This window comes from Lontra canadensis, unplaced genomic scaffold (assembly GCF_010015895.1).
Source record: "Lontra canadensis isolate GAN:19392208 unplaced genomic scaffold, GSC_riverotter_1.0 scaffold44, whole genome shotgun sequence".
Lineage (NCBI taxonomy): Eukaryota > Metazoa > Chordata > Mammalia > Carnivora > Mustelidae > Lontra > Lontra canadensis.
Window position 1 is genome coordinate 6,380,152 of NW_022631038.1, and position 14,581 is coordinate 6,394,732.

At 34.3% G+C, this 14,581-nt stretch overlaps 1 pseudogene; it reads left to right on the forward strand.

Moving 5' to 3' along the window:
* Window positions 1–11,429: 11,429 nt before the first annotated feature.
* LOC116876155 lies at window positions 11,430–14,247 on the forward strand (annotated as a pseudogene).
* Window positions 14,248–14,581: the final 334 nt, after the last annotated feature.

A 14,581-nucleotide genomic window follows, 5' to 3' on the forward strand; every position in this document is an offset into this window, starting at 1 on the left:
ATTTATAACACTGTGGACTCATAGATACTTTTTTTATCCTGAGGGCTTTATACTACATTATTTATTTGTTTTTGTGTATATCTCCCCAGTTTTGTCATTTGGGACCCTTTTAGCTGTCACCTGGCACTTTTATACATTCTATCATTTTTTGTTTTTTCTTTTTTGTTTGTTTGTTTTTATTTTTCTTTTTGTGGGGGGTGGTGAGCATCTTCTTACTTTCTGACATTGCAAGCTTCTCCAGGTTCATCTTGTGTATTTCCTGCCATACTTCTAGAATCAGTCATTTATAAAATGAGCCCTGATATTTTTACTGAAAAATGATATAAGAAACCAAGACCTGGGATCTAGATCTTAAGTTAAAAGGCAGACACGGGAGTAAGACGGTCCCTAATCCAGTATGATTGATGTCCTTTTGAGCAGAAGCGGTAGACATACACAGAGAAGAAAGCAATGTGATGACAGAGGCAAAGAATGGGATGACATATCTAGAAGCCAGGGAGTGCCAAGGATTTTTAACAAACACCAAATGCTAGAAAAGGCAAGAGTGTTCACTATCCTAAATGTCTGATTTTGAGTATCTTCCCAAAGCCATATGACTATATGATACTTTGTTTTACTGGTAACAAACATTTTAGATTCAGAATAAGCCATCAGAAAAATTGGTTTTTAATCTTGTATTTACACTAGTAAATCCTTTATTCTTCATGCAGTGATAAATTTAATAAAATACACTAAAAGTGAAAGAAGAGGCTTTTCGAATATTTTTGTTGGAAAAATGATGATACAATATTAAGTCGCAATTTACTATGATTTGATCTAGGAAGAAAGTATAACAGATTTATTTCTGATAAAAATAATTCTTTTGTTCAAAAAGTTAATGGAATTTATTAACATGTAGATTAATTAGGTGAGCAGAATATTTCCATAATAAATTTTATGAGTTATTCTGTGTAAAATTTACAAACACCAAATAACATAATTGAGAATATGTTTTTTTCTTCATTCGTGAAAATTCAGTATACCTTTTGAACACTTGCTTTGTTCCAAGTACTCTTTCAGATGTTAAAGTAGTAAATAGAACAATATCCCTAGTGTAATTAAGTTATAAAAAAACAAAAAATTTTCCATAAGGAAATTGTCTTTAGTGATAAGAAACATAAAGAAAAAATAAGATTGAGTAATGTGGAATGGAAAGTACAAGGGGACCTTATTAGCTTAGACATATAGGGTAGATCTCTCTACAGGCTGTCACTAAAAATCTAAGACTTAAAAATCAATGACAAATATAGCAAGGCAAAATCTGGAAGGAAGCAAATCTAGGTTAAAATACAAATCTGAAAATGTGTGAAACAAAGTCTGTATTTCTGTTCTAGGCAATGAAACGATCCAGTAGAACTGGGAAGGTCTAAATGAATGGGGCCATCTTTGTAGGGACATGGTTCACGGAAGCAGAACCAGATGATGTGGGCCTTTTTTATTTCTTCTACATCATTATTCATCTCATTACTATTTATCCATTCATATTAGACTTCATAACCACACATTTTGATGGCTAATTCCTGTACTCATACTTTATCAGAGACCATTAACAAAACAAATCACTTTCTCCTTAGTCATTATTCTAAATGTGCCATTATCATGTTTTATTTAAAGCAAATAAAATGTCACATTGATTATATGTAAATTTATATGAACAAAATTTCTTGAAAGTTTTGAATAAGACTTTTTTGGAAAAAAAAACAAGTTTTACTCATAGTGCATAGTCTTAAATAAATGAATAAAATTTTATGAACTTCCCTCCCTCTATGTTCAGGTTGGAGCATCTGAGGGATCTTGACCACCCTCTGAAACATGATGACCTGACTGTCTGATCATTGCTGGGTGTCACAGCAGAGTCCATGCATAGAGTACAGAGAGGGCTTTCCATGTATTTTTACTTTACAGGGAAAGGCAAAAGGCAAGTAAGTCTACAGATAAAAGGAAAATCTCAGCATGAGTAGGCAAGATCTGCTTTCTATGTACAAATAAGAAATTGTCTAGCTTGCTCTTGACTGCCCTGCACTGTGTTTGTATTAGAGTAGCAAACTGATGTGACTATTTAAAAAATATAGTTTAATTTTTGTGTAATAACTTTATTGCTAACAACAATCTATTTTCCCAAACTATTTTCGGCAGCTCTTCCTCCTTCAAAGAAAGAGAATATAAATTTATTTTCACTTTAATATATAGTTAATCATTTTCATTCTTAATTAAAAACACATCAAAATAATAATTAGAATAGCTTTAAACATTGATGTGTGTAAGCATTCTTAAAATATAGATCTCTGGAAATGCCCCAGGTCTACTGAAACAGTCTTCACATGTGGCTCTTCATGAAAACTGACTTTTTAAAACATTTCATAAGCGCTTCCAGTGTGCAGAGATGTCCTCAATTCATAGGTTTTTATGCCCTTTCAGGTAAAAAGTCTATGTAATCTACTAAGGTATTATCAATTAAATGACAAAATTATAATTAATCAAGACTTAAAAATGTGAGGTGTTTGAATGTAGGAACAATATTAGTGATGTTTCTCACACACAAACACTTTATTGTGTCTTAGCGCTGACACATAGTCGCTGGGAAAATGTGAACAAGTCAATTTGCAGAGAAATAGTTCAAATGAATTGGTTTGTGACTTTTTATTAATGTTATTTACAGAAGTACATAATTTAGCCAATGGGAACTGAAAAAGAGATGCGTGATTCTTTCTTTCTTTATTTCATCAATCATCAAATTATTAGACCACAGTAATTCAGAACATTTTATTTTAATTTTCAGAAGGGTTATTTTTCCTTACAACTTTACTAAAGATGCTATTAGGAGGGATATGTTGGTCTAGTTAAAATGAGAAAGCTGCTCCTCTAAAGTGTTTACTCTGCCACACTGTAGGTGTGTGATACAAAACACATCTCTTAATCTACAAAGCATCATGTTTTCCCAACATAAACTTCTTTTTTAAATATTTTATTTATTTATTTGACAGACAGAGATCACAAGTAGGCAGAGAGGCAGACAGAGGGGAGGACGCAGGCTCCCTGCTGAGCAGAGAGCCTGATGCGGGGCTCGATCCCAGGACCCTGGGATCATGACCTGAGCCAAAGGCAGAGGCTTTAACCCACTGAGCCACCCAGGTACCCCCAACTTAAACTTTTGATAATGAAAAATAAATCATGTTGTAGACAAGTATCAAGTTTTCTGTTGGTGCTTAGACAGGTGTCTAATTAGCAAGAAGCCACTAAATATTAGCCTCTGACATAATAATTAGTGTTTATAAATTGATTGGAAAATGTAATCATATATGTCATTGAGAGAGTTGGGGGTGTGATATTGGATTTAGAAGAAAGATATAAGAAGTTATTATGTAAATCAAGAGGAAATTTTCTATGGTGAAGTATACATTGTGGGAAAAGTCCAGAGATCCTTACTAAGCAATAAACAAAACAGGATTCAGGAGCAGAAGAAAAAGAAGATTTAAGCCTCAGAATATTAGGTTAAAACAACAACAACAACAACAGAACAGTATGTTTCTAATTCCATGGATGGAAAATGTTTATATTCCATAAAGTTTACCATACTAGAATTAAAAAAATAATAACTGTGAAGGAAAAGAGTGGTTAAAGTAATGATGATATTTGAGGACTCCACTTGAAAGGAAACAGTAATAACCACAGGAGAATTAAATACTCTTTACATAAGAAAATTATTGACAAATGTTGATATTTGTGATATAATAATTGCAGACATGTAGAAAGATCACTGCTTGGTTTATACTAAATCTTCATCTTCCTATAGCAACTATATAGTTATCACTAATAACTGTATTATAAATTTATAGTAACAATGACTAGTGGGGAAAGGATGCACAGGTATGAGAAAAAGTGAACTGTCATTTTTTTAACAATGTAATTTGTTAGACTGATTGAGACAAATGTCTAAAGCATTCCATGGTATCAGATTAAGAAACAAGTAATATTTAAGTCATTTAAAATTCATTGAAGATTTTGACTGTCCAATATTATATGATCTATCTTTGTGAATATTCTATGTGCACTTGAAAAGAGTGTGTACTCTTTGACCTGGTGGTGTTTCCCATGTCAATCAGGAAAATTTGGTTGTTAGCTATATTTATGTCTCCTCTAGCCTTACAGAAATTCTATATCCCTTATCTATCATTTCCAAAGAGAATACTGTTAAAATATCTGACTATGTTTGTAGGTTTATGTATTTCTGTGATACTTCTGCTAGGCTTTTCTTTCTTGGTTTTTGGTGCTCTGTTATCTGTTACATATATGTTTAAGACTGTTAGGTATTCGGGGTGCCTGGGTGGCTCAGTGGATTAAAGCCTCTGCCTTCGGCTCAGGTCATGATCCCAGGGTCCTGGGATGGAGCCCTGCATCGGGCTCTCTGCTTGGCCAGGAGCCTGTTTCCCCCTCTCTCTCTGCCTGCCTCTGTACCTACTTGTGGTCTCTGTCTGTCAAAATAAATAAATAAATAATAATCTTAAAAAAAAAAAAAGGAAAGAAAAAGACTGTTAGGTATTCATAAGACATTGTTCCTTTCACTGTTACACCATCCTATTTCTCTGTAAAAATGGTCTTTGTCTTAAAGTCTACTTTATCTAATGTTATAACCACACCACTTTCCTAATGATTACCATATGCAAAGTATTCACCCCCCATCCCCAGTTTTTTTTTTTTTTTTTAAGCATAAGTTCTCTTGTTTGATATTACTCTAATTAGCAGAGTGTAGTTTGCGGGGCACCTGGGTGGCTCAGTTGGTAATTGTCAACCTTAGACTCAGGTCATGATCTCAGGGTCCTGAGATAGAGCCCCGCATCTGGCTCCCTGCAGGGAGCCTGCATCTCCCTCTGCCTGCCACTCCCCCTGCTTGTCCTTTCTCTCTGTGTGTGTCAAATAAATAAATAAAATCTTAAAAAAAAAAAAAGAATATAGTTTGGCTTTCCTCCTTTGCGCAGGCTGAAAAGCCTTGCCTTTTAATTTGAATGTCCATTCAATTTATGCTCCTTTAAACTTTTTGTAATTAAATTGACCATATTGCTGTATGTTTTCTGCTTTTCTGTTTTTGTTCTCTTGTGCTTACTTTATCTTGTCTTCTTGGTTAATTAAATATTTTTAGTGTCCAACTTTATTTACTTTATGGATTTTTAATCTATATTGTGTTGTTCCAGTAATGGTTTTTCTAGGCTAACAATATGGGTTCTTTGTTTTTCAGGGTCTATTTTGAGTCATTTTTGTACCTGTCGAATTTCACATTAAATATTACAAAAATTCTGATTTCAACCTCCTTTTTCATTCTTTATAATTGGCATTTTTTACTTCCTACTTGAAATTTCCTAATTTTCTCTTTAACATTCCCACTTTCTAAGAATAATAATCTTATATGACACAAATCTATTCAACTGTCCTCCCGTTTTGGGGGTAATTTTTACTATAGTTTATATCAACATACATTATAAATTTCATCTTACCGTTTCATCAGTTTTCATTGAAGTCTTTTGTGTTTTTCAGAAATTTTAAAAGGAATGGATAGGTTTTTGCTTTTTTTAATATATGCCTACTTTTTTACCAATTTATTTTTGTATGTATATAAATATAGGCAAGTACATATGTGTATGTGTATGTGTGTGTGTACTTTTTCTAAACTATTTTTTCCTTTATTCACATCATATATAAGTCTTATACATAGGCCTCTAAATCACTGATTATTTTTATTCTGGGATTTCTACCACTCCTACCCTTCTATCCATCATCCCTCTTACTCAGATTGCATAATTTCTACTTATATGCTTTTAAATTTGCTGGTTTTCTTTTATGCTATATTCAGTCAGGTAAATTTTTACTCATTTATTTTATGTCTTAGTTCTAGAATTTCCATTTTGTTTGTTGTTTTATTTTATTTTATATTTATCTGGTTTCTCTATCTGTTCATTCATTAAAATCACTTTATTTTCTTGATTTTTAAAATAAATCTATTTAAAACTTGTAGTCTTCTAAGTTTACCATCTGAAACAGAGTGAGCATGATTTCTATTGATCACTGGTTTAGTATAAATTGCATGTTTTAAATTTATGTCTAGTCATGTTAGATGAAATACTGAGGATTTTAAATTATATTTTATAGATCTCTTCACATTGTGTTTCATTCTCAAAGAGATGATTTTTGCTTTTCAGGAATTGAGTTAGTGTTTGAACAATTTGAAATTTGTAAAGGTGTAGGGTAAATTTAGGGAAACCCATAACTCCCAAGCGTTCTAACTTAGCAAGACACAGATCATACGGTGGCACCCTGTAGGTCTTGACAGAGATTCTCTAATCCAAGTTAGGATGGTTCTAGAATAAGTATAATTTAGTATAACAATTCTCAAAGTGTAGTCTGCTGCACTCCAATATGCCTCCAAGAGATCTGTTAATTTAAGCCCATTTTCACAAATGCAATGTGTGGGATTTTTCTTTTTTGGCCTTTACCATGTTGACTTTTACAAAGATGATGCTTAAGCATTGGCTGATAAATACACTGATGTGTTGACAGAAATCAAAACGGAGGCACTAAAGTGTGCTCCTAAGTATGCATTCTTCAGTTTTACACATCTGCATTTAAAAAAAAGCCACTTTTACTTATGAATACTCTGGAGCAAACAGTATAAATTACTAATTTATTAAATCCTGTAACTTTGAGGGTGCTTTTGAATATTCAATATGAGAAATTATAAAGAAAGTATTGTGTGAATACTGAAGAATGATGGGTTTTTGGAGAAATTCCATTGGATACAGAGTTTGAAGATGAACCAATCACTTTTTAACTCTTTAATGCAAAATCATTATGATTTAAAATGACTGAAAGACAAATTATATTTATTCAGACAAGTATTTTGCAGTTTCTCACAAATTAACAAAGTGAGCCTGTGCTGTCACTCCAAAGAAAATAATTGACAGTATTTGTTTTTACTTTATTATTTGAGATATTTGAAGAAAAGGGAGAGACAGAATTTTGGAAAACCTCTATCTTCAACCAGAGGTTTGACAAAACTTAAAATGTTTCTCATGAGATCCATACAGATATTAGGACTGTCAGTTTTTACAGTGTATAATGAAATGTGTCAACATTTGAAAGATCTCCATAATTCATTGAGCCCAAGTGGGTAATGCTTACTTGATGTTACAAAACCATATATATGGAAAAGATCCATTCATTGATATGATCCCAACTTCCCCTCTGCAGCTGTTACTAAGAAACAACCATTTTTTTTATTTGAAATGTAGAAACAAAAAAGAATATCCAAAATTATGAGAAAAGTATAATATTTTCTCCTTTTAAAACCATACATCTGTGTGAAGCCATATTTTCCCTCATATACTTCTACCAAAAACAGATCAAGTCAGACTGGATAAAAAAGGCCAACATATGAATCCAGTTGACTTCTATTGGGCCAATCATTTAAGTCATTTGCAAAAATGTAAAACAATACTACTCATTGCAGTTTGGTTTGTTTTGAAAACAAAATTATGTTCCTAAAATCATATTGTTAACATTTCCGTTCAGTGTATTATTATTGCTATTTTAAATGGATTAATAAGTAAACATTTAAAAAATTTTTCAGTTTTCATTTTGAATATAGCAACTCTTTATGGTCTCTGGTGTATGCTGAGGTGTTAATGATGTGTTAATGAACATCCCTCACTATGAAAACCATCCACTGACAAGGTGCTTCTCCAGCCCTGCTCGATTCCAAATATCCCCTCTCTGTTCTGATCCTTGTACTAGGTATCACCTGATAACCCCTAGGAGGTTGTGCCCAGCTCATTTAGAACCCAGCCTGCAGCCAAGAACTAATGCGTAATCCACCGACCCAGCTTCCTTCTACACAGCCAACTCCTGTCCAGTACCCACCACATATACTCCCACTGCTTCAGCTGATCCAAACTTTGGTCTCTGCCTCCTCAGCTTAGCAAGATTCTTGTGCTCTGTTCATATTCCAGTTTTCTGTTCTCTCTTCACCCTAGCACAGAAGTGGTTCTGAGGCAGGGAACTGAGTGAAATTCTTCCAACTAGTGCCGACACGAGCTAGTATTAGCCTCTGACTAAAACCCGGTACATCGTCTATTTTGTTTAATTTTACAGTTGATTTTGGTTAAAGAATTGTCTGGTGTATTTAGCAGCTAAAACTTTTTCATTTATGCCTGATGCATAGCCTCATTCCTGGACATTATATTTTGAGAATCCATTATCAAATAATGCATGTATATATCTTTGAATAAACACACAGAGAAACAAACAGACAACTGAGAGTCCATATTTAGTGATGAAATAGTTTTTCTGGTCTGAAATTATGACTATCTTTCTCTAACTACAAGGGAGAAATAATGTGGGGACTGGGAAGTCCAAGGGGTTAAAGTTGCTTTTTTTGCGATTGATCTTTTTCTTAATTAAGGTAATAACTATCACGCATTAAAATTCATCTTTGAATGTCTGGCTCCCTAGGTTATAACAAACTCATACAGCATCATAACCACCAATGCAGTCAATATGGACATTTTCATAATCAAGTTACCTCACGCCCTTTTTTAATTATTGCCTCTCTGTCCACGTATCCTGAAAAACATTGATCTACTTTCCATCTATATAGTTTTTGCCTTTTCAAAACATTATATAAATGAATCATATAGTCTGTGATCTTTTATTCTGGTGTGGTTTTAATCAGCATATTTCATCCAGTATTTATGTTGTATCAGTAGCTTGGTCTTCTCATTGGTAAGTAGCATTGCATTGTAGAGATGGATCACAGTTAGTTAATATTACAAATAGAAGGAAGGGTATTTGGGTTGCTCCTATTTGTTGGAGACTATATATGGAGAGCTAAAATATAAAACTATGGTTTTTGTGTGTAAACATGTTTGAACTTCCCTCGGGTAAATATTTAGGAGTGGAATTGCTGGGTCATGTGATAAGTATATGTTTAAGTATCTAAGAAACTTCTAAGCTGGTCCTTGGAAAAGGATCTATGCTCTTCTTTTAGCAGTGACTGATTGTCTCACTCAGCCTTGTCACCCTGCATTCTCTTGCCCTTTCTGCAGTCTTTCTTGGAAATGCATTCCCCTACTGTTGAGAAGAACTGGTGATTGTGTACAGGCTGCCTTTGTGTTTGTAGATTCCAAAGGCTCTATACTCAAACTATATCACACTTAATCTTTAACAGTTTGTTTAAAAAAAAAGAAAGGACCTAAAAATGAAGACATATACTATGCTCATGGATTAGAAGTCCTGATATCATTAGGATGCCACTTACCAATTTGTACTATTGATCAATACAATTCTTATAAAATGGCAGTAGATTTAAATGTAAAATTTGACAAAATAATTCTGAAATACATTTGGAAATGTAATATACATATAATAGTAGAAGCATTTTTAAAATGGATGAATAAGATTGAAGAAGCCATAGTACAATATGTCAAAACACACAGAAATAGACCTAAATATATACGCTTCCTTGGTTTTCAGAAAAAAGGCCCATGTATTACAATTAGAAAATAAATATCATTTCAAAATATAGAAAAATAAAATGGCATATGTATGGAAAAAAAGGAATCCTTATTTATATATACCATAGGAGGAAACAAATCAACTGGAGGAATAAATGTAACAACTGAAACTCTATGACTTATAGAGACAAATATAATAGGATACTTTAAAGACCTTGAAGTGGTCAAATATTTCTTAAACAAGAGACAGAAGTCACAGATAATAAAGAGAAAGTGGAATTTTGTCAAAATTTATACTGTTCATCTAAAGCCCTGTGAAATAGGATCTGTGCCAAGAACATAAAAAAAAAAAAAAAGCCTTTAAAAATCAGTACATAGGAGACAATCTAATTTGGTTTAAAAAAAAAAAGTCAGAGACATGAATGGACCCTTCAGAAATGAGGCTATCCAAGTGGTATGTGCATGAAAATACACTGAAGACCATTGCTTATCAAGGAAATGTAAATGACATCCATAAGGACGTCACTGAGCACCCATCAGGATAGTTAAAATTACAAGCACTGGAGAGGAAGAAGCAACTGAAACTCTCACACATTGATTGTAGGAGTTAAGATGGTATGCCATGCTTAGAAAACTGTAACAGTTGTTAATAATGTTCATATGCATATATGTCTCCCCAGTATTTCACTTCTTATACTCTTAAGCACTACAAACAAGAAAAATTATTTCCAAAATGATTCTACACAAATATCCATAACAGCTGTATTAACGGCTGAAAACCAGAAAAAAGGTTCATAGACAAACATTTTATACATTCATAAAATGATCTAAAATGAGAGGAGAAGGGAGTTGGGGGGAATTGGAGGGGGAGGTGAACCATGAGAGACTGTGGACTCTGAAAAACAACCTGAGGGTTTTGAAGGGGCAGGGGGTGGGAGGTTGGGGGAACCAGGTGGTGGGTATTAGGGAGGGCACGGATTGCATGGAGCACTGGGTGTGGTGCAAAAGCAATGAATACTGTTACGCTGAAAAGAAATAAAAAATTAAAAAAAATTTAATGTGGTGATCAAAAATGCAAAAATATTAATAAATTTTCTAACCCCCCAAAAAAAAACTTTAGGAAAGTCCAGATTAATGTATATTTTTGCTAGAAAACTAAAAGATAGTGGTTTTGATACAAGGCAGGAACAACAGTGATACAAATATAACCTTGAGCTTCAGGAATGGCAAGGTTCGGGGCGCCTGGGTGGCTCAGTGGGTTAAGCCTCTGCCTTCGGCTTGGGTCATGATCTCAGGGTTCTGGGATCAAGCCCTGCATCGGGCTCTCTGCTCAGCAGGGAGACTTCTTCCCCCTCCCTCTCTGCCTGCCTCTCTGCCTACTTGTGATCTCTCTGTCAAATAAATAAATAAATAAAATCTTAAAAAAAAAAAAAGAAGAATGGCAAGGTTGGGGATGTGGAAAGGTCAAACTTATGGATTGCAAACATTTGTTACGATTGGTTAAGCACAAGTAACCCATCTTGGATTAGTTGAAGAGATAGATTTGATATTGGAAAAATGCAAAGGAAATGGCAAAAAAAAAAAAAAATCTGGACTTGACCAGTTCAGTAAAACAAATTTGAGTTATGTGAAAAGCTAGTATAATCAATACGCACAGTGAGATCAAATAGAGTCATGTGGTTGTGAGAGTATGGAATTGCTTTATAAGTAAATATGGGCTTCTTTGGAACTAGTTCTGATATTCTATGGATAAAAAGTAATGAGAGGTATTTATTTTAAATAATTCTGAGGCACTGGAGAAACTTGAACTCCACAGAGACAGCTCCCAGACCAGTGAGAGCCAGAAGGACCCTGGGTGACTCTGTGGCTCGCTGGGGAAAGCAATGAAACATGGGCAAGGGAGATCCCAAGAAGGTGAGAGGTAAGATGTCATCATATGCATTCTCTGTGCCAAGAGGAACACAAGAAGGAGCACCCAGGTGCTTCAATCAACTTCTCTGAGTTTCTCAGAAGCTCTCAGAGAGATGGAAGACCATGTCTGCTAAAGAGAAAGGAAAATTTGAAGACATGGCAAAGGTGGACAAAACCATTACTAAAGAAAAGTGAAAATGTACCCCCTTAGAGGAGAAACAGATAAGAAGTTCAAGGATCACAATGCACCCAAGGGGCCGCCTTTGGCCTCTTTCTTTTTTGGTTTGAGTATTGCCCCTGAATCAAAGGAGAACATGCATTGGTGATGCTGTGAAGAAACTGGGAGAGACACGGAACCACAGTGGTGCAGAGGGCAAGCAGCCTCACGAGAAGACGGCTGCTCAGTTGAAGGAAATATAGGGAAAGGATTTTGCTTCATATCAAACTAAAGGAAAGCCTGATGCAGGAAGAAAGGGAGTTGCCAAGGCTGAAAAAGCAAGAAAAAGAAGGAAGAGGGGGAAGATGAATAATTTGGTTCTAGCACAGTTTTTTTCCTTGTCTATAAAGCATTTAACACCTGCTGTGCACAACTCACTCTTTGTAAAGAAAAAAATGAAATGGAAGAGTGTGTAAGATTTGTTTTTAAAGTGTATGGTGTCTTTCATTGTATGGTTAACACACTACAGGATATGTCTTTAGAGAACCCTGTCCTGGTGATTATTTTTAGGAGCCACTAGAATTTCCTGGGACAGCATGGGGGTTGTAAATTGGTGTGGAAATTTAAACCAGGTTCTGGCTGGTGCCCAGCACAAAGTTGTTATACTATGTTTTGTTGTTGTTGTTGTTGTTGTTTGTTTGTTTGTTTTCATTTTCAGTTGTCTTTTGATGTAGCTTCTGCAAAATACCAGAGTACCACTCTGTACTTGAGAAAAAAAGAAAAGCTGTAGCTGCTCGGTTGACATTCTGAATGCTTCTAAGTAAATATATTTTTTTATTTAAAATTTTTTAAAAATAAATAATTTTTATGATGCATCTTTAATTAAGGAGTTATCATATGTGTATCTTTTTAAAGTCTATTACATTTAGAATTCTCTTTCACTGATAGAAAACTGTTGGAATGCATTTTAAAGTCTAACCAATGTATGTGGGAATTTCTGATTTCTTAATAAAGCCTTAAATAGCATTGTATGTGTTCTTATTACAAGGGAGCAACTACTACTTTACAACTAATTTTGGAAGAGTTTCAATAGCACATCCTCTCTTGGGAAACGGGCTAAATGAGAAACACAGCAGGACTTTAGGAACACTATAAAGAAATCTTGTCCCTTCTATGTCTCAAATGTTTACGATATACTCTGGCCAAAACCCTGATAGACTTGAGCCTTGACTTTTACATTTATTGGCCAGGTTTTTTATTCCGTTCTATAACATCATCTCTTGCTTTTTCTTCCTAAGCCTTCTGTCATTTCCACTGTATTTCTTCTGCTTGTCTATCTTAATCTTGCTTTTTTTTTAACCTTACTGTGTCTCTTCTAATTTTTCATCTTTTTTCCATTCATTTTGGAATTGATGCAAAGCTGTCCATGGGTATATGCTAATTTGGAAAAAAAAAAAGTTGAGTTGACTATAGTTCCAGTTAATATACATGCACAAGAAAGACAAATATTATTCTCGAGAACAATGTCCTTTTAAATCCTCTTAACTACCCCAAAACAACACTATATGATGACAATAAAAGATAACTGCCAAGAAAGAAAGAGACTGAAAGAAATAGAGCAGCTGGCAGTATGTTTTTCCAATTTTCTTAAATGAAAATGGTTGTAGATTTTCACTCACTTTCTTCATTAACTGTAACCCTTTCCACTCCACGGCATAACGAGTACTTCAAGAATCAGTAACTATGGAAAAAAGATAAAAAGTAATAGAAAAAGAAAGACAGACTTGTTTCCTCATTCAGATAACTTTAGAGGTCTTACTCAAACACTACATTTAAAAAAAAGATTTATCCATTTGAGAGAGAGAGAGAGAGCGCACACATGTGAAGTGAGGGCAGAGGGAGAGAGACAGGGAATCCCAAGTAGACTCAGCATTGAACTCAGAGCCGGATGAGGGGCTGGATCTCACAACCCCAAGATCACAACCTGAGTTGAAACCAAGAGTTAGCTGCTCAGCCAACTGTTCCACCCAAGCACCCCAAAACACTAAATAAAAAAATAATAATAATAATGACTTGGAAGCCTGCAGTGTATTCATTAGTGTTTATCCATTGGATATCTCTCCTTGATATATATTCTTGGATGAAATATTTGGCTTTAGCCAAAAAGTACATATGGAAACAGGTGACAGGCAAGTATGTTTCATTGTCTCTACCATGTATTTCAATATTTGTATATGATACACAATAACTGACAAATATTGCACTATTTCTCAGAAAGTATGTTCCCTGGAATATGTTTTGTATCCATAATATGTACAGTAGCTTTTTTAATAGATATGGGTATTTTTTTTGTCCTATAATTCAATCATATTCTATGAACAATGATGTTTTCCGAAAAAAGTACCATGTGTCTATAATTGGTGCTCCTGTGTTTCTGCAGTTCATTTTCAATAATAAAATAACATTCCATTTTTTGAATATATGAGAATATATTCATTTACTCTCATTCTAATAGACTGTGGGGCTATTTTACGGTTCATGAAGGCTGTTCTGAGCATTCTGTCCGTCCTCACACTGCTGTTACAGAAGCGGCAGCTCCAGAATGTGGATCCTTCCTCTAGCGAGATGGGAAGCATTTAGAGAGTTCTGAATAGAAGAGTGACATGATCTGACATGTTTTTTAAAAGGATCACCCTATCTGCTAAATTGAGAATAGACTATAGTTCAGGAGGAAAGATGCAAAAATAATTAGAGGGTGATTCTAGTAGATGAGAAAAAATGAAATGGACAGATATCTAAAAGGTAAAATCAGTAAGAATTATCAGGGTTACAAGAAAAGGAGGTACATAATGTAACTACAAAGTAGTAAAATCTCTGTCATTCTGGGTCCATGAATTAGTATGAAGCAGAGGGCCCCCACTGGACACATATAGTGGGTAAAAGAATTTTTATTTTATTCATCCACTAGACTTTC